The sequence below is a fragment of the Nesoenas mayeri genome (assembly GCF_963082525.1).
Source record: "Nesoenas mayeri genome assembly, chromosome: 3".
In the NCBI taxonomy this organism is placed as follows: Eukaryota; Metazoa; Chordata; class Aves; order Columbiformes; family Columbidae; genus Nesoenas; species Nesoenas mayeri.
Genome location: NC_137544.1, coordinates 80,356,058 through 80,375,735, shown reverse-complemented (window position 1 = coordinate 80,375,735; position 19,678 = coordinate 80,356,058).

The window sequence follows — 19,678 nt, the reverse complement described above, 5'->3', positions numbered from 1 at the left end:
TTTAAAAACAGAAGATTCAGTACATTAATATACTCTTTCAGTAAAACTGAATGGCAACAAAAAGGACAATGACAAGGTTATTAGAATTGCAAGTAAAAATAAGAGTTTTATAGTTCATACATAAGCAAGAATGCCTTCAAACGTTTTCTCCATTAATGATGGGCACCCAGAAAGGGACAAGTTTTGTAAAGGAGATGTAATGTAATTTATTGATTGATCGCAGTGCCTTAAAACAGATCTAATGGCAAGAATGTAGGAGAAAACCATACTAAGATGACAGGGAAAGCATGAAGGAAGAGCATGAACTAGAGAAAGAACTATATTCAAATCTGAAGAAGGAAAATGAGGAAATTAGCTGAAAGATACATTAACATTCAAAAGCATCAAATTCCAAAAAGATATAGAAAAGATACAGTAAGGACAGCACATGAGATCAAACATTTAAGCTCAAGAAACACTCAGAGGTGCTTTATAGAAATAGCAAATGAAGGATCAGGTTGAACAGCAGGCCTATTTCTTAGAACACACATGTAAAAAGGTATGTGACTCTGGTTATATGGATAAAACCCTGGTTCTTCATATCATAAATCTCATGCAAGAATCAATGCAAGAAATAAAGTGGCATTAAAAACAGATTCTTCCACAAAATTTAGAAGTGAACATTAACAAGTTAAGAAGAAAAGAGAGAATGATAAGCTGGTGTATTTATGAGTTAATGAAATACATTGGGAAATCTGTCTGTCGTAATTTGTTCCTGCAAATCTGAGAAATGCTATGTAAAGAATACATTAAAATGATAAAATAATCGTCATCATCTAGTTGCATTCATGCAGATATGAAAGAGGATATTCTTGTCAACATGTTTATTTTTGAGAATGTAACCAATTTGATGTCTGATTTTAAATTTAATCCTAATAAATAGGACCAATTTAATAAATTATTTTATTTATAATTGAAAAAAAATCTTTCCAATGATGAGCTACTTCTCTGGGAAGTACATACAGGTTGCTGTACACACATACTGAGAAACATTTGACTGACAGCACATGATCTAGCATTCTTAACAACGTGAAAGGAAAGTAAAATTACTTTTTTTTATAAAATTACTTTAACAAGCAGTAATAGAGAAATGGCAAAAGTTACTAACATGTAACTCAAAGTTAGACAATATTTAATACTTATTTGCTACTAAGATAATACGTAAAAAGAATGCTAAACAGCAGTTATAAATTGGTACTTTCCATCAGCAAATTCAAACTATTACCTTTCAAAAATATTACAAGATCTGGCTAAGAAGTACTCTACCACTTGGACTGCCACTTGGAATTTGGCAACACTTCCACAAAACTGAAGAAAGCTATGGTACAAATATTTAGCAAGGTTAATGAGCAAACCAAAAAACTGCAGGTATGATGAATTTGCCAGACAACAACAGAGTGATAGATTAATCAGAACTGGCAATGGAAGTGAATACAACTAATGTCTGCACAATATGAGTTCTTGGAACACTACTTTTGTCAAACTTACATTTGCAGGACTATAGATTGCTTAAGTATATTACTAGTGTAACCTTGTTTTTATTAAGACATGGTACAACACAATATCTAAGAATATTCTACTCTCCAAGCTTAAAAAAGTGTTTCTTCAACATTTATACAATACTTAACTCAGGCTGATGTCATTTTCCAGTAATACCATGAACTCTGGCATGCACAGCATAGAGAAGTTATGGTTGATACATTGCTTGCTTATTGTAATTTAACCTTACTATTCAAGATGCACCTACAAACAAGAGGCTCAGAATTAGTTGTCTTTACCTCAAAGGAAATTTAAAAACTACTTTGCAACTTCCTAAAGCTGTACTGCTGAGATATAGCTATTATTCATTCAGTGGTTTTATTACTTACTCTTTCTTTGAAAGGGCTGTTAACACAGTAAGAATCTCATTATTTTCTGGGGACTGGAAGAAAAAAAAATATCAAATAAATGTTGATAAAAAAAAAAAGTATGGGCTGATCGCAACTGACAAAGTGCAGAGCTCTGAAAGTAAGACATCTGGTTCCTGAGACTGACCCACTCATTCAGATTAAAAATAAAGAGAAGATTATGAAAAATCTGGTCCCTGATTCAATAAAGTATTCAAGTATGTCTAGCTTTACATATTCAAGTTTCCTATCAAAGTCAATGGAATTACTCAAATTATCTGTATGCTCAGAGATGATGCCAAAGGAGAGACTGAAGATGACCTCAGGGAGAAAAAGTAAGGCACAGCATTTCAGGGACTCAGGGTGCACCTTGTATCGAGGAGAAGCTCCACAAGCCCCCTGTTCCAGAAAAGAAGCAGATTTAAGAAGTTTGCTGCTGCCTGGCTTCTATATTTTCACATAAGGAATGAACCCCATCAGTGCAATGATCACTTCCAGTATCACCTAACAAATGGTCCAAGCAACCCTGCTGAAGGATAAACAGCAGCATAGGTTTGAAAAGGAACAGCTGGAGAGGGGACGTGTTAAGCAACTCCAAGAATCCTTTCCTTGGGAAAACCAATGAGTTCCAGACACTAATTTTCTGTATTTTTCAGGATACACCAAAATCAAGATTCACAAACAATGGATTTTTCTTGCACAGCTTTTTCTTCTTAGAGACAGTAAAATATACATCTGTGAACAACTTGAAGAATTAAGGTATCACCAAGTGCTATGGGAACATTAAAATCACCAAAGAAACATGTTAAAAAGCAGCTTACCAGGAAAATAAATGTTATTAAGGAAATTAGCAGGAATGTCATTGTAAAATTCTGCAAGTTTGCAGAATAAGTCGTTACTGTTCCAATGTGGTAACATTACTGTATATTAAAAAAATGGACAGCAGAAATATGACAGTTTAGAAATACTCAACCTGAATTCTTTGATTGAAATAATAAATATTCCCTGATATTCCAGAAAACTCATTGTTTAACTTCCATTTGTTAAACAAACTGCAAATTAAGTTCAGAAGTATCTTCTGTTGAAAATTAACTTAAATATCAAGTTACATTCTCTTATGGAAAATGCAGTTCAAGGAAGTTGCAATAAAGATCAGGAAACTATCATCAAATGTTTTGTTGAACTATAATAAAATTTTGTGGACATATTCAAAGAAGCAACTATCTTGAATTGGGTTAGGCTGAAACTAATTATCAGTTTTCTAACTACACTTTCCAGAAAAGTTGAAACTTCTAAATCAAAAAAAAAAGTGAAGAAACAGAACATCTAGTCAGACATTATTTCAGGGGAAATAATTAGAGCATGGAGGCAGGAAAAATCAACAACAAAAGGAAAAGAGTCTTTCTCAAGGAAAACATGGAATTGTCTTAAACTATTTTCAACCACTGTAATGAAATTAGCTGGAAACAAAAGCATTGACTCAAACTGATGTCAAACAGGGCCATCACTTTCAATTCTCTTAATCTACAAAGAGAAACTTCAGTCATTCAAATGTTGCTATTCTACTGATTTTGTTCATTCTATTATAATTTGCAACTAACAGATAATATAGGCAGAGAAGCTCTTCCCTTCGCTTAAACTGCTTGTTCAGCTATTGTGCACTATTTTCTATTACTATAAAGTAAAATTATACATATTGAGGCAATATAAATTAAATAACTTGGCTAACATATTCCAGCTCTTGAATGTTCCTATTGCCTTTTTAAAATTGTTTTATACAGGTGTTAAGAAAGATTGACCAAAAAAAAAAAAAAATAAAAAAAAAAAAATCTTCATTTGCAATGAAAATTGCTTACTCTGATATGTAAAAAGCTCGGGAGTCCCTCAGTACCCACCTTCTGGCCAGGCTAAGTAGAAGTCCAAAATTAATAGGGGAAAACAGTCATTTTCTCCAGTTTAGCACCTGTGCTCCCTTCCCCCACATAGGCATGCACATCTGCTTTTTTCTGATCTTCTTATAATAAAATATATAATGCATTATTTTTCACTTTAATCTTTTTAAAAAAATGAGATTTCCATTAGGTTTATCCTTAATGAACTTAAAAAAAAAAAAAAAATCACCATAAATGACTGAAATGAAAGCATGAAGTGTAAATAAGCATTAACTATGCTGTCCTAGCCTGACTGTTGATAGCTACTGAAATGACACAATTGGTTTCTTTCAGTCAAGATAAATGAAGGAACAGATTCATTGAAATGAGGTAAAAAGAGAAGCCATGAGGTTACTCCTCCTTTTGAATGTGGTATAAGTGAGAAGTTAGCTTTTTCTTTTTACAAATTAATATTAAACATCATAAAAACAGAACTTGCCACTCTGATCTTCAGTATGTGCTATCTCATTTACTAATGAACTGGCCAACAGATTGAGTCAATAAACTTACAAGCACTGTCTGCTATAATCAAATACTAAACAGTCTCCTTCAAGGTAAGTCTTCATAACTGACTTCTCAGTCTGCAAGTTATGATGTTAAGTTTACCAAGGCTGTCTTTCCTATAATTGCAAAGGATGCAATTTAACAAAACAGGAGGAGATTTTAAAATAAAATAAAATTTGAAAGACGACACTGGGACTCACACCTTGCTCTGCTGTTGGTCTGAATCCCACGGCCTGCTGTTTATGAAGTACAGAAATTTTCACTAGAAGAATTAAAAATACAATTGTGAAAGGTAGAAATAATCAGTTACATAGAAAGGTGTTGGAACACAGAAAACCCAAGGCTCCCCAGCGTGACGTACAAATTTTGTACAAAAGACTAAAAAGATAAGTTTTAAAAATATGGTTGTTGACCATATAGAATTAATATATACACACGACTTGCAAACTGCATTCAGAAACACAATGAGAGGGCTGCAGTCCCCTCCGCCCCAGCACCAGGAGCATGGGCAGGAGGCAGCCCTGCCTGCCAGCTGCTCTGCCACAAGTTCAGGGCCAGGGGGGCAGGCAGTGGTCCAGGGCAGGGATGTGATGAAGGCTGAAAACAGCTTTGTAAGAATGTGTGTTCTTAGCCTCTAGAAGTCCCTTATGACAGACCACTGCACAGTCCACAAGCCGTTCTTCATCACAACTGAGGCCACCGCACACAGGGACAAGCAGCATGTGGAAGTGCCAGGTGAGCCATCAAGGAATCACTGAGAGGAACGATCCCCAAACCTTTAACACACCTACAGCCCCAGCCTGCCTGGTTTGGAACCTAGAGATGAAACCTCAGTGTCAGAGGGGACAAGCCATTTCACCAAATAGAAGCACATGGAAATATCCTATGCAGTACTGTTTTCCAGGCAAAACCTATGACCATTAGAGACACTGTCCTGCTCCAGCTGACAGAAAACAAGGACATATCCATTGATATGAGTTGCAGTTTAAATAAGACATGGAAGACGAGATTGCAGAGACCTGAACACACTAAGAACCCTCCAAAGCAGAAGTGGGTTCCCAACATCCCACTGGCACAAGGAGGCTCAGAATTTTAGCAAGATGTGCTTTACATTTAAGTTTTTGAAGGGAATCTATTAATATCTTATTTTTCCTTTAATATATTAATGAAAACTAATTTACATTTTTGTCTGTTGAAGCCTCGTTTATAATTACAGCTTTAATGGCACCCAACATCAGGGACTTAAGTGGATTCAGAAAAAAAGTGTCACTGGAGACTTCCCTCTTCAAATTACATACCAAAACTCCCAGTAATTGGGTGCCTACAGCTGCAGTATTCTGGGACTCAGAAGTCCAAGAGTCAAGTTAACACTGAAATGTTACTGTTTTCACTTTTTTTTTCTACCTTTTCTCACAAGTGTTTTCTTATTTTTTATGTCAAGATAAGGAAAATAATGTTTCAAGTCACCCACACATGGTTTTCAGACTCAAATGACAGATTCTTCTGCCATCTAATCCCCTATCCCAAAGTCAACACAAGGTAAAATAAGCACTTGTTAAGGAAACCTCATTTAAAAAAACTCCTCAGAGTTTACCTAAACTCCAAAAGATTCTTGTGCTTTACGTAATCATACTAATATAATTTGTCTAATTGGCTTCTGTCACCTATGAATTTAGAGGGAACACTTCATTTTTTGTTTTAACTTTTTTCAGGGTTTTGGCTTTTGGTGGGTGGTGGGGTCTTTTTGATACATTTCATAGCTTGATCTGACAGAACAAGAAACTTACGTACATGATGTTTAGATGGTCAGTGAGTATCTGTGAGTAAAATAAGACAACAGAACTATACATTTTTCACAGAAAAACTGAAGTCAGAGAGGCCTCTGGAGATTGTCTAGTCTAACTCCCCTGCTCGAGAAAGGTCAGCTAAAGCAGGTAGTCCAGGACTAAGGTTTTGAATATCTCCAAGGATTGAGGCTCCACAGCTTCTCTGGGCAACCTGTGTAAATGCTTGGTCACTCTCACAGTAACCTGTTTCTTGATGTTAAGACAAGAACTTCTGTAGTTTAGTTTGCCTCTTGTCCTGTCACAGAGCACCACTGAAAAGAGCCTGACTCCTTCCTCTTCACTCCCTCCCTTCAGGTACTGGTATACATTGATGAGATTCCCCCAGAGCCCTCTCTTCTCCAGGATGAGCAGTCCCAGCTCTCTCAGACTCCCTTCACAGAAGAGATACTCCACTCCCATAATCATCTTTGTGGTCCTGTGCTAAACTTGCTCCAGTGTGTCCACATCTCTTGTACTGGGGAGTCCAGAACTGAACCCAGCACTGCTGATGCAGCCTCACCAGTGCAGAGTAGAAAGGAAGGATCATCTCCCTCAACCTGAAAGCAATACTCCTAATGCAGCCCAGAAGGCCATTTCCTCATATTCTTTTCAGTTCAGCCTGGAACTGAAGGTCTCTTGACTCCTTGAGGCAACCCCAAGGGCACAAAAATTCCCCAGAAAAGGCAAATAAAAGTAATAACAATGTGAAGAAGCATACAGGTCTTGGTGCTTGACACACCAAAATTTCTTTCAGCTAATCACTCCCGCCTGCACGTGAATTCCACATGGTTCAATTATTCCCTGAGGAAAATTATACACCAGTGTGATAATTTCTAATGCTACAGGCCAATTGGAACTGTCTCCCATGCATAAACTGTATGTAGATGGAGGAAGGGAGGGGTAATGAGAAAGTGCAACTCTCTAGCCTGGTGGCTAGATTAGTCACTTGGGAAATGAAACATCTGGTTACAGACCCTGCTCCCCTGGATGTTTAATTTTGTATACAGAGCAGTACAACAGACCTTATTTCCGAGTTATTTCTAGGCTGGTTAACAGAGCACTTTCTTCAGAGAGAGGAGTTTCATGTTCATGTATCCTTAGAAAAAATGGTGAGCTGAATCCGAGTCAACTATGTCCACCCTCATCACCAGGGTAACAGCTTAGTGCATTATCAAAAGCAATATCCAGCCACTTTATTCTTTCCTTGTTTCACTTTTACACTTTTATAATATTTATTATTTATATAATTATTAAAAATAAACAAAAGAAGTAAACACCACCCAGCCCTATTTGTTCTGTTTCAAATGAACGGCATATTTGATACCATTTTTCCAGTAGTAATTTTGAAATTTGACTTCTTCCAAACTGGGTGGGTTTGGTTTATTAATAATAAGAGTGTCATTATATAGCTTTGGTATTTACTTACTCCTTATGTTGTATCATTGGTGGACTTAACAGAAAGGATGAACAGGAGAAGGGACCTGTCCTTCCCAAACACTACCCTGCCTCCCACTAGCCCATGTGTCTGAAACACATCTTCCCCTGTAGCACCTCCCCATCCTGCCCAAAACCTTAGGTTAAGGCTGACTGGTCCTGTCATTGTTGTTGCAAAGTTAGACTTGCATCAAAATATCAAAGCCTGTCTGCTAGCCGCTTGCACAGGTCAGGGCAATGGACAGGAGAGCTTTCTTCCACGCAAACTGCAATTTCCTAGAATGCAAACATAAAGAAAAAAGACCACACAAAGAAAATAACAGTATATGTTGTTCTATCAGATGAGAAATTTATGGTAAATGCTTCAGCCTAGTATTACATGAACTATAAGAAATAAAAATAATACATCAGGGACTTGATATCATGAAAAAATAAGGACATTATGTAGAGAGCAGATAGGTTAACAGAAACGATTTTGAAAAGACTGATATAGTATACAGACATCATCCTTCAGAATTATATGATTATATATTTTATGTAAAACAAACAGTTCCAGTCAAGTCTGATTCTTTCAGCTTCAAAAAACAGTACAATGAAAAGCTACTTTTGTCCAGCTGATAAGAAATGAGTATTTAGGGAAAGCTTCTTCCCAACAAACATTCAATGGTAGTTTAAAATTTTAAAAATTTTAAAAGTGGCCTAAGAGAATTCTGGCAGCCCAATCCCAGTAAAATTTACAGGCATTTGCCACTTAATTCTGAAGCATCCTATCCATGACTGGAGGGGCAGCAGCAGCCCCATGCCCTCAGAGGTGGCGAGAAGGTGATTTTTTAAGAACAAATTAAAAAAAAAAAAAAAATCTAGGTGAACTGTCTAGCTTGATGTTGACAGCAGTGATATACAAAGCTTCTAGATAAGAAGAAAGTTGCTTATAAAACCAGACATACATTGATAGGTAAGAGTTATATTTTGGGTAACAGAGTCCTCTAAATATTCTGGATGCAAAATAGCTGTATTGCTATACACTGCATAATTCAAACAAAGCCAGAATTAAGAGAAACAAGAGTTTACCACTGGCCCAGGCAGGGATCGATGACAACATCTAAAAGGCCACTTAAGCCACAGAGGAAATTTCTTCCTCCAGTACCTGTACACAAATGCAGTACACAAGATAACTTTCCCTGACAGCAGTGATAAGCAGGAGGGTAAAAGTCTGTCTCAGTCCTCCCCAGCAGACATGCACAGAGGCTCTTTCTGCTGAGCAACCACCACAGGAGCAATTTTTCAGTCAGTCACATGAAAACCTCTGCGGTGCCTATCAAGGAGTTTTACAGGTGAACTCATTTTTTGTTATTTTTGTTTTGCCCCTGCCTAATTCCCAGTGTAGAGTCTTCTTTCAGCCTTCATATCCCCTGCTTCTGCTCTCTGCACAGGAAAGGAACATCCTGGGCTATCAGTGTGCCCAACAGGACCAAACCCAAATCCAAGGATATTTTCCAAGTGTAACCAAATTATACCTAATTAATGTAACCATCAACTGAAACAGGCAGAACTCAATGGAGCCTTCTGTCACCAGCTGCAAGACTGAATTAAATGGAAAATAACAAAGTAAAAAACATTTATAAATTAAAATCACTCCTAGACATGGATTACCTTGGCTATTTTGCCAGAAATATAGCTTTATAACTTCAAATAGATTAACTGACTCTTACATTTTCATTAGGTACTGATATTCTACAAGAATTAATAAGGAAAATGGCTAAAAAGTTAGAAGAATGCAGATAGGAAGTGTCTCCCTAGGGAAGTCACCAAAAGTCTCTTTTGTAGGCTAAAACATTCAAATAAATGCATATACTTTCTAACAAATAATAATAATTAAAAAAAAAAAAACAAACAACCCACACCCACCTACACCACAACCCATAAGCCACCAAATCCACAAAACAAAACACACACATACAGAAAATAAAACCAACACAACCACAAACCAAAACCAATAAAAACAACCTGTATTTCTTTCATACATTGAAATGAAAGTCTGGTAAATTCTTTGTCATCTCACTTCATCTTAACATTATATATAGACACCTTAAGACTTTTACAGGTAAAATTTGTATAGGTAGTTGTCCAGACACTGACAATATATTTACTATGTCAATAATCCACACAGCTTGTTTTAATGCACACTGTTTGAAGTGAAAAAGTCCATTGCCCAGTATTTACCAAAAAAAACCACCCATGTTATTACATTCCAACTATTTGTATTTGGCCTTTTCCAGAGGGGGGAAAAACAAAAAGGTCTGTAAATTAATAGTGATTTAGATATGAAAGAAAGTACAATGATGGCAAAAAAACCCTTGCTCTCTATGCCTGCATGTCTTAGAGATTTCAACAGCTTCCCAGTGACATAAACCTTTTCTTGCTCCCTGGGTAGGACTGATCTCTGCTTCCCTGCTCTTTTGTTTTCTAGCGCTGACAGGCCGTTCTTACCTGAGGGTCCCCATAATAATATAGTATCCAGGGAGAAGGTGAAACGCAACAGTAGTAAGAGCCCTGGAGGAAATTAATTTGAAATGAAACCTGAATGGTATTCAACAGGACTACAGGACAGCCAGTATAATTTCAAGTCACATAAAAACATCAGGAAGTACAAAAATGCAACCTCACATATAAGTATACAATCCCATACATAGTAGGATAGCTTGAAGCTTGTCTCTATTAGAGATGTGGCTGCGAAACTGCTACAGATAGGCCAGAGCAACAAAAATGAGCAAGATGATGGAAGAATTTACTTCAAAAAAAGCCCAACACACATTCACAGAAATATGGCCAGCTTGGATAATGGAAAATATATTCTAAAGCTATCCCAGTGCAAGAAGAAATCTTTTCATGCAAGTACTGACAGTTTAATAGTGATAATAACAAGATTAAATGAACTAATGAAAAATTATGGTTTTTCTTTTTTTCCCTTTTAATTCTTCTGAAGGGATAAAATCACAAGCCAAGCAGCGAAAGAAAAAACTTTACACAAATCAATGCCAAAGTGAAGTACATAACGGGGATTCTGATCTAGATGGGAGATGCCCTAGGTCAGCATTTCTCTGTATTTTCACATTGATGACAAACTACAGTCCAAATTTTCCTCCTAACAAGGAAAAAAAGAAATAAATCTATGCAAATGTATTCACATTCAGAAACACTAACGGCAAACTTGTCCTTGTGCAATGGTTTTTAAGGAGAAGAAAAAGCAAGATGTTCTTGCTTAATGCTGTAATGAAAAATTTCAGGCTTCTAGTTCAAGGTCGACTTTGAAATTCCCATATCTATGTCTGGGTGTCTACAGGTCTGGCAAATAAGACAGAAATCTTCGAGCCATTTCTGTTGCCTAAACACAGGTACCTGGTGAACTAGATGACCTTAAATGTCCCTTCTAATTCAAACCATTCTGTGATTCTGTGATCCTAAGGCAAGCAAGACACCTCCCAGGGCTTTCAGAGATGGCCCAGACCACCAGCAGCCCCACACCCTCCTAGGAGCCCATGGACACACAGACAGACTTAAGACAAACTCAATACCAGAAAGCAATTTTTTTCCTGCATTGTTCTTTCAAAGTCTTTTACTCTTCAATGTTTGTCAGATTCAGAGCTTTTTGTAAGAATTATCTAATAAATGCATAAAGCATTCCTACAAGATCATTAATATTTTGCCAAACAGCAATGAAGTCTCAAGTTCGGCTTTCAGTTAGGTTTTCTACTGACAGAGAAACTATGAAGAGAGGTCATGTAGTATCAACGTATATTCGAATTACAGCTTACAGAGGTGCAGACACATTAAACAAATCATTTCAGCTCACCTTCACCAGAAATGGCAAAATAATAGTATTTTCTAATGAAACTTCAGATCAGGAGCAGTTGCTCTCAGATAACTTGCAATTTCCCAGATAAGTCATCACAGTGTCTTTCTCAATTACACCTCACAGCTTACTTTTTGTTGGTTGTTTGCTCTTTTGGTGGGTTTGTTTACTTGTTTACTACCTGATATTCAGCCCTAGGGATTTTGCATGACTTGTTTCATTCAAAAAATCTGCAACATAATATTAATGATGACTCCTAAAACAATATATCAAATAAATATTTCAATATATATACTAATATATATTATATATACTAACATACACTAAATCAATATATCAAATTGTCCATTTTTAATTACATAAGGGCCTTTATATAAACCAGAAGAAGATTTCTTTCAAAAACACTTCATTTTACTATAACTTTGCTACAGTAGTCAAATCAATATCATACTTCTAACATGCTTTCAGACAAAGCAGATCCACTAGGTTAGAAATTGTTAAATCACTTTTCAGTTAACTTCTAAGATTTCCTGTGAGATTTTTTTATTTATCAGTATTCTTTGCATTGTGTTGTTGTTGAAGAGGTAGGGGGTGTTATTGTTTGTTGCGGGGTTTTTTTGTGTTTTGTTTTGTTTCTTTTCCATTGAGACATAATGGAAAGCTCATTCTGAAAAAAAAGAAAAACACCATAGCATCAGCATTTAAGTATTAAGCAGGGTATACAGTTGAGAAAAATAGTTTACAGAATTGCAAGTTTATTCCCACATCCTACTGTTCCAGGAAATGAACAGGAAAAATATATTAAAAAAAAAAATAATAAAATGAAAAAAAGAGAATAAAAAATGTAAGCAAATACTTAATACAAGAGCAACATTTTCACAGTGATCTGCTAGAGGGCATAAGAGTAGTGCCCCATCCTGCTGCCACTCCCCCAATTATTTAAAACTATAGTAAAATAAATGGTTTGTCCCAATATCAACACTTAGTTTCCATGGGCATTAGTCCCACCCACTTTGCTGCCTTCAACAAGCATTAAACCAAACCTGAACACTGCACTGGCAGAAATTCTTTGAAAACAGACTGAACAGCACATAGGACCTCGGAGCTGACAGCATTGCACCACAGATGCTCAAAACCCCAAATTTTAACGAGAAATGCATCCAGCTGGGAAGAACACAAAAAGCTTAGTGTAGCTGTAAGCAGTAGCACCGCACTGCCCACGGAGCATAGCAGAGCTTGTATCTCTCCTGTTCTCCTATGTATACTGGATATAAAGGTATGAATGCTTAATACCATCATGGAAGACACATACCATCTTCTGTGAGGGTGCTTCTGCAGATAAAAGAGCTGCATTACTTACAAATATTTTTTTAATTTATCAGATAAATAACTAAAAATCATGTAAATGTTTTAGCTTGGCAGTTTATAACTTCAAATGATGTTGAATTTGGTGGCTCAGAACACCTGATGGCATGTGCCCTCATGGCTGTGGAGGGAGAGACTTTACCATCGGGTGTCCCGTGGAGGGAGTGGGCTGTGTGTGGAAGCAGCATCCCTCTCCTCTCAGGACACAGGCAACAGCTCCTCATGAATGGGAACAGCATCAGCTTGAGCAACCAAAGGAGGCAATGTTTACAAAAAGAATAGGTTAACCTGTGTTCTGTCAAGAAGCTTTCGGTGAAAAAGTGTAGAAAGAGGAAGAGCTTAACACCAAACACATCAGGACATTTTGAATTAATTCTACTAGTTCTATCCTTATATGAAATGAAATTATACTTGACTTTTTTTTTTTTTTTTTTTTTTTTTTAAGGAACAGATGTTCACAGAAGGAGTTATACCTGTATCATGTCGGAAGTATGTATCTTAATATTATAACAAAACAGCCTGGACTGTGATGTTCCGTGGCCTTTGTACCTGGAGTGCAGACAAAGTCTGCTTCTTTATCTAAACAGAAATGCTTCTTTCCTCACCCTTCAATTTATCAGACCTGCAAATTATCCTGGAACTAGAAGTTCAGACTCAATTTTTCCCTCAGACCTTATCTATGACCACCACCACCACCAATATTACAGGCAAAATCATTCCCTCAGATGCACTTGTTCAGCTTGACTAAGGCCAAAGCATAAATCCACTTATTTCCAAAAGAGTACATTTGTACAACAGAAGATCAAATAGTCAAAGCTTTGTGTGTGATCATACTGGCTCTTTTAATTTATTTCATTTTGCAGCTGTTCATCTGTTATTGCAGGACAAGAATATATTTTAAAAGGTTATACAATATAGTTTGCTGTAGCATTATATCTAAATATGCATTTTCAATATTTGCCCATTCTTTAAGTACAGGAACAAGAAGACTGACTTTCATCTATTTCCTTTCTTAGATGGTAGGTTTGATGGTGCCCCAACAGAAAATGTAATGTAACCACTACCAAGTAAATATGCTTAAAAATATTAGCGTCTTTCAGTTTGCAGGAAGAAAGCAAGTCATAGTGTCATGAGATCCCCTAATTTATTTGTATAGTAGAATTGTAAATGCAGCAGAAAACAGCTTACTGTAATGTAAACATAGTCTTGCATGCAGCGCTAACAGGACAAGTTTATTTAATATAACATATTACACTAAGTCATCATTGCTACCTTTCAGTTTATACTTCTATGGTAACAAAGTGTTATAATAAACAGAAACCTTGTGTTAAAATTCAATACAAAGTAGCAACACTGATCTTTTTCAAGCCTTACATATTGTTTAGCACTTTACTCTTTACTTTCTAGGTTTAGTTGCTAAAATCAGAATTATTTTAGTTATTGAAAATAATAGTTTAGTTTACCTATAGTAATAGCCTAGTTTAATTATTTAAAAAAAAAAAAAAGTAATGGTCAGTGGATGTTCAGGTATTCTAAATTGAAGCTTGATTCTGATACTGTTGTATTCTACAAGTTAGGATAGGAGGAATAATCCCTGAAAATCTTATGCTGTTGGATTTCCAGACACATACAACACTCAATAGCAAGTAAAATAAGTCCTTTAAGTAAAGCCCACATAGAGTACTCATTACTAGAAGCACCAAGGTACCTATTGCACTTGAACTCTAAAAATTGTGGGTTTATAATTTTGCACTTCAGGTCCTCATTTTTGAAACTGCAACAATGGAAGGAGCAACCGAAGAAACCTACCAGGCTACAGAAGCTCAATTTGTGATCCTTTGGGAAAAAAAAGTGGAAAACAAAACTAGCTAAAAATCTCAGGTGAAAATTGTGAGAGTTAATAGCCATAGCTGACATTAAAGTATCTCCAAGAAACCAGGATTTTGGAGTAGTTGATACAATAATGAGTGCACAGCTTCCATTACAGTTAGGAACCGTTCTGAGTACCCTGAAACCCTGAATTTTGGAGTCTGGGACTCCAAAATTAGCAGGTGCTTAGGTTCTCTATACACAACTGAAAAAAGAAATAACAAAAAAACAAAAAAACATCCATCAAAACAATTATATTATCACTTTGGAAACACCCTACAAGTGCAGATTAAATTCATGAGGCAGGGAAGGAGGTAAAAGGCTATGGAAGGAGAGATATAAGGACAGACTGTTGCTTGTTCCTCACCTCCTAGGGCAGAGCAGGCAGGGAAAGGCCATGCCCGCGTAGGCTGGTGGATGTGCCACCTCACTCACAGGCTGCAGAGACCCCAACCCCCTTCTTCCTAGATCACCCCCAGCTCCTGCCTAGGGGAGACACCTCCGAGGTAGCCGAAGCTGAGTGGATGTTCCTGCGAGAGGGGAGATGGCTCACAGCTCACCCCCTCTTCACTAAGCTCTGCATCCACAGGGGGCACATGCAACTCCTCCCACCCAGAGCCCACGGGGCCAGGCTCCTGGGCAACCTGGGTGTCTGCACAGGCTTTGCAAGGAGAAAAATAAAGGAAAAAAGACAAGAGAAACAGAGAAAGTAAAAGCACCTGGCCAAAGGGATTATAATGCGAGAGGGGGGAAAAAAAAAGATGGCAGGTGTTTTCCATTCAAGTACATGAGACTCTTCTTGGGATTTATTATTAAGCCATATCAGACTTCAGCTCTTAAGCAGAAGAGATGCAGAGCCTGTTCTGGGTCAGCCTCACTGCCTGTAAAAGGGATGGTCATGCCCCATGGTCATCATGGAGGGAGAGCTGCCAGATATACGGTCATCTGAAGACTCAGAACACTGGGGTGAGGGGGAAAATGCTATCCAGTACACAAATAATTCTAACTGTTTCAATTTTGTTTTTTAATTCCCCCTCCTCCCAGGAGCACCTGCAGGTCAGAGGACTTTCTCCTGCACTGCTGGGCTTTCTGCTGCATGCCTCAGAGTAGAGGCCACCTGCGGGCCAGGTCCTGTTCAGGGTGCTGAGACCTCCAATTAGCTAGATTAATCCAGAGTGGGCAGGAAAAGTGAAGAAGCAAATAGCAATGTCAGCCTTCACACCAAAAATGCAGCTGCTGCAGGTGGGACATACACACCGCCTGATCAGGGGAAGGCTGAGCCGATGGGGAAGGGCTGCTGCCAGGCACCCCGAAGTGTCAAGCAGCCACCCTGCCATCTGCTGCTGTCTGTCACAAGCAGGATAGGAACTGCTAGCCACCTGCCATGCCCAACCTGCTTAGTAAACACGTCTGGTGAGATCACTGACGAGCATGGCTCTGCTTCTGTGGGCACACCATCCAGCCTTCCCCTGCCCAGGTGACGGGTCAGTATTTACAGACAGGCTCCACCAAAAGGGAGCTTTTACCAAAGAACTAGTGAGTTCACTAGTTCACTGCAGTCCAACAGACTCTCATGTGAATGAAAACACACAAACCCTTCACCTTTAGGTATTATTCCCCAATTTCCAGCAAGAAGCAACACAGCACCAGGCAGGGGCTCATGTGATGGTGTTTCCCGCCCTCCTTGTCATCGAGCTAAACAGAGCCTTTCCAAGGCCTTTCCCCCTCCCCAGGTTGGTCTCATCCTATTCTGGATGTGCCTGAAGGTGCTTCCAGGAGACCACAGTACCACTGATAGCAGCTTGGGGTGGAGAGGAGACTGCCCAAAATGTGAGGGGTAACTACAGCCCTCTTGGTTACAGGAGAGACAGTCAACTAACCAAAGCCACAGGAATTCCTGGCTAGTAAAGACCATGGTTGCACCAGAGGTGGGCAGACGACAAAGAGGACCATCTGCGTGCTGAGTTTCCTTCCCCATACTCCAGCCTGTCCCCCACCCACGCATCCTGCAGCAGTTTGTAACCAGGGCCAAACTCAAGGACCAGACAGGTCACCAACCACAAGCAATATCGGTGCCTCAGTTCTCTCCTAGGGCTTGCGGAAGGACATGAAAGCTTCCCCCCCTTCAACACTCACATCTTTTCCAGATCTACAAGGACATAGTTTTAACTGCACAGCAGTATAACTCCCAAGCATTATTTCACAAACAGCCTAATGGAGTCAATTACCTTGTTTATATTTGTCTTGTGCTTTTAAACTGCTTCACAATTTTATTCTCAAAATACGATGGCCTTCTTGACAGCAGGTAACTTCTTTTGAGTAGAAATTATGTGTGGTTCATGCATGCCTAGCTATTGCACATAGCCTGTTCTTTGTCCCTCATCCTTTAACATCAGATTACTTTAGAGTTTTCCATTTGTATTTTTCCCCATAATATATTTCTTCAGAGAGAAATGAAAAATTTTAGCCAGCAGTTGTTAGCGATCTCTTTCTCATAAACCAGAAACTTATTCAACTCTCCTACTTTAACATTGAGTATTTATGGGACATGCTGATCAGCAAATCAGAGATGGTTGTAACACCAACCTTGTTTCTCTCTATAGTACAATACGTACAGGACAGATCTGTGTTTTCTTGGAGAAACAGGCCAGGACACAAATGGTCCCTACATTTCTCAGTGCAGCTCTCTCCGGCCCTTTGAAGGCGTTTACATTACCCATTTGGAACCACTGCAGGAGAAAAGCAGATGTAAGAGAAAAATTTTACCTTTATCATGAATGCAAGCCTTCGACTTAGAAAATTGGCTCAGCCCTATTGAGCTTAATGATAAAAAGAATTATGTAAGACTAAATTCTCCTCTGAAGCTTTGAACCACAAAAGCTCACCAGCTGCTACAGAGAGATCAATGTACAGTGGGTGCTGTGGTAGGACTTCAGCTTGAAGTGCCCAGGACAACCAACACTAGGTGCCTGCCTTTACTCCAGAAATGGTTTGTAAGGAATAACCAGGTCTTCCTTAGGAATAACCTGTGGAATTTCAATAAACTGATTTAAAAGTTCATAATACCCAGAGTGTTTCATAGTATCTCAACAGACTTCTGTTTTTCTGTATCCTTAACAATGAACAGTCAACTGGTACTGTACATTGTTGCCACAGATGCACACAAAACCAGAAGAAAAAAAAAAAAAAAAAAAAAGATAGAAGTCTAGTATTCCCATTGCCAGAGAAAAACAGAACTGCTCCTGGTTGCAGACACTGCAAATCTTTGCACAAAAAAAGTCAAACTTTCAAGAGACACTGGGACTAAAGGGGAATGCAGACAAACACCCTACCACAGGGTAACTAAGATCCAGAACTTGCAACTTGTCAATGGCAAAGTACATTCCCTTATTCTCTAATACATACAGTTACTGTGTTTGTACAGAAAGATGTTTTCCTTATTTTTCCCTAAGAGGCAAGGCAAAGAGCCGTGATATCTCCCTCTCATAGAGACAAGTTAGCTTACTTTATTATATCCATACAGTAACCAAATACATTTGGACTCTATTGTCTCTTCAGATTTTTAGAGAAAGGACAAAATATTAGAGATTTGTTATATTCTGAAAGTTTTAGCAAGAAAAAGGAGGCAAATACATTTTGGTCCTCCATTAAAACTGTAGTCCCAAGTACGTAAGTTTATCTGCAATGGGAGCTCTGGCAACACCTTCCATAAAAGAAATCTAGTAAAAAGCCACTTCTCAAAAATAAGAAAACCAATTAATCTTGAATTATTTTTTCTTTGCATGCTTACCTGACAGAAGTTTTCATCTGTTTCTTACAAAAGCATTTTGGGGATAGGACTCAGTATCTGGACATGGACTTGAAATTATCAGGTATTGCCAAGGTCCCCAGAACATTTTACAGATGCTGTGGTAAATCATTTTTTGACATGCAGTTTAAAACCAAGCTGCAATAACCTAAAAACAGCCCCAGAAAACAAAGGAGTTGGACATTTGCTTTGCCAAAAAAAAAGTTTCTTGTTAAAACACCTTCCTGAAGGGAGATTGTTGCCCCTCTACTATCAGGTCTTAAATTTGCCATAAACATATTTAGGCTAAATGCTCAGAAAAAACAAGCAGCTCAAACACAGAATTACAAACAAATCACCATTGCAAAGGGTGCAATGTATCCACAGCCTTGCTTCCCCTCAGCAGAAAGAGTACTGCACAGGGAGAAAGCAGATCTTGAGTACATCCTTTTCTCAACCACTAAACAGCTTTCCTCTCCCATCCCAAAAGCCCAAAGGCTGCCCTAAAACGGGCTCCGCGAAAGGAAACACCGGACCTGTGGCTGATCTTGTTGTACTGTATGGCACACATGGGGACACCACTCAGGAAAGGGTCAAAGCCTCCCTGTGCTATGCTGCCCCTCTTTCCTTGCACAACTCTGTATTTGAGGGGTTTGGCATTAAATGATCCCCATGTCAGCATCGCTTACCTCAATCGCCCCTGCAACTCCAACAGGATCACAAAACTAAGTGATTCACAGAAACTCAAGTTAGAGTAAGAAAGTAAAAGCTTTAACTAAATAATTCTTAAAAAAAAATCAGAAAATCGTGCAATACACTTCATGACTAGATCTCAGCTCTCAATCTTGATTTAAGTGAAACCAGCTTGACAGAAGTTAACCACCCATACGTGTCACAGATCACTTATACAGCTTTTCAGAGGCTCAGGGATTTACTTTTGTCAGGATAGTGATCGTATATATTTTGCTTAAACAGTCAATTCCTTAAAAACTCATTGTTATGAGTACAAGATGATCACCTTCACTAGTCACACAAATGGTTTTAAAGTGATTTTCATTGTGAGGCTGAGCTTCTAAAGGCCCTTAAAAATCTGTGCCTTGCCACTTAGTCAAATACGTAGAAAATCATAACCAAGATGTACGATAAGCTATAACTCCATCCCTAAAATGAACAGCAAGGTTCGC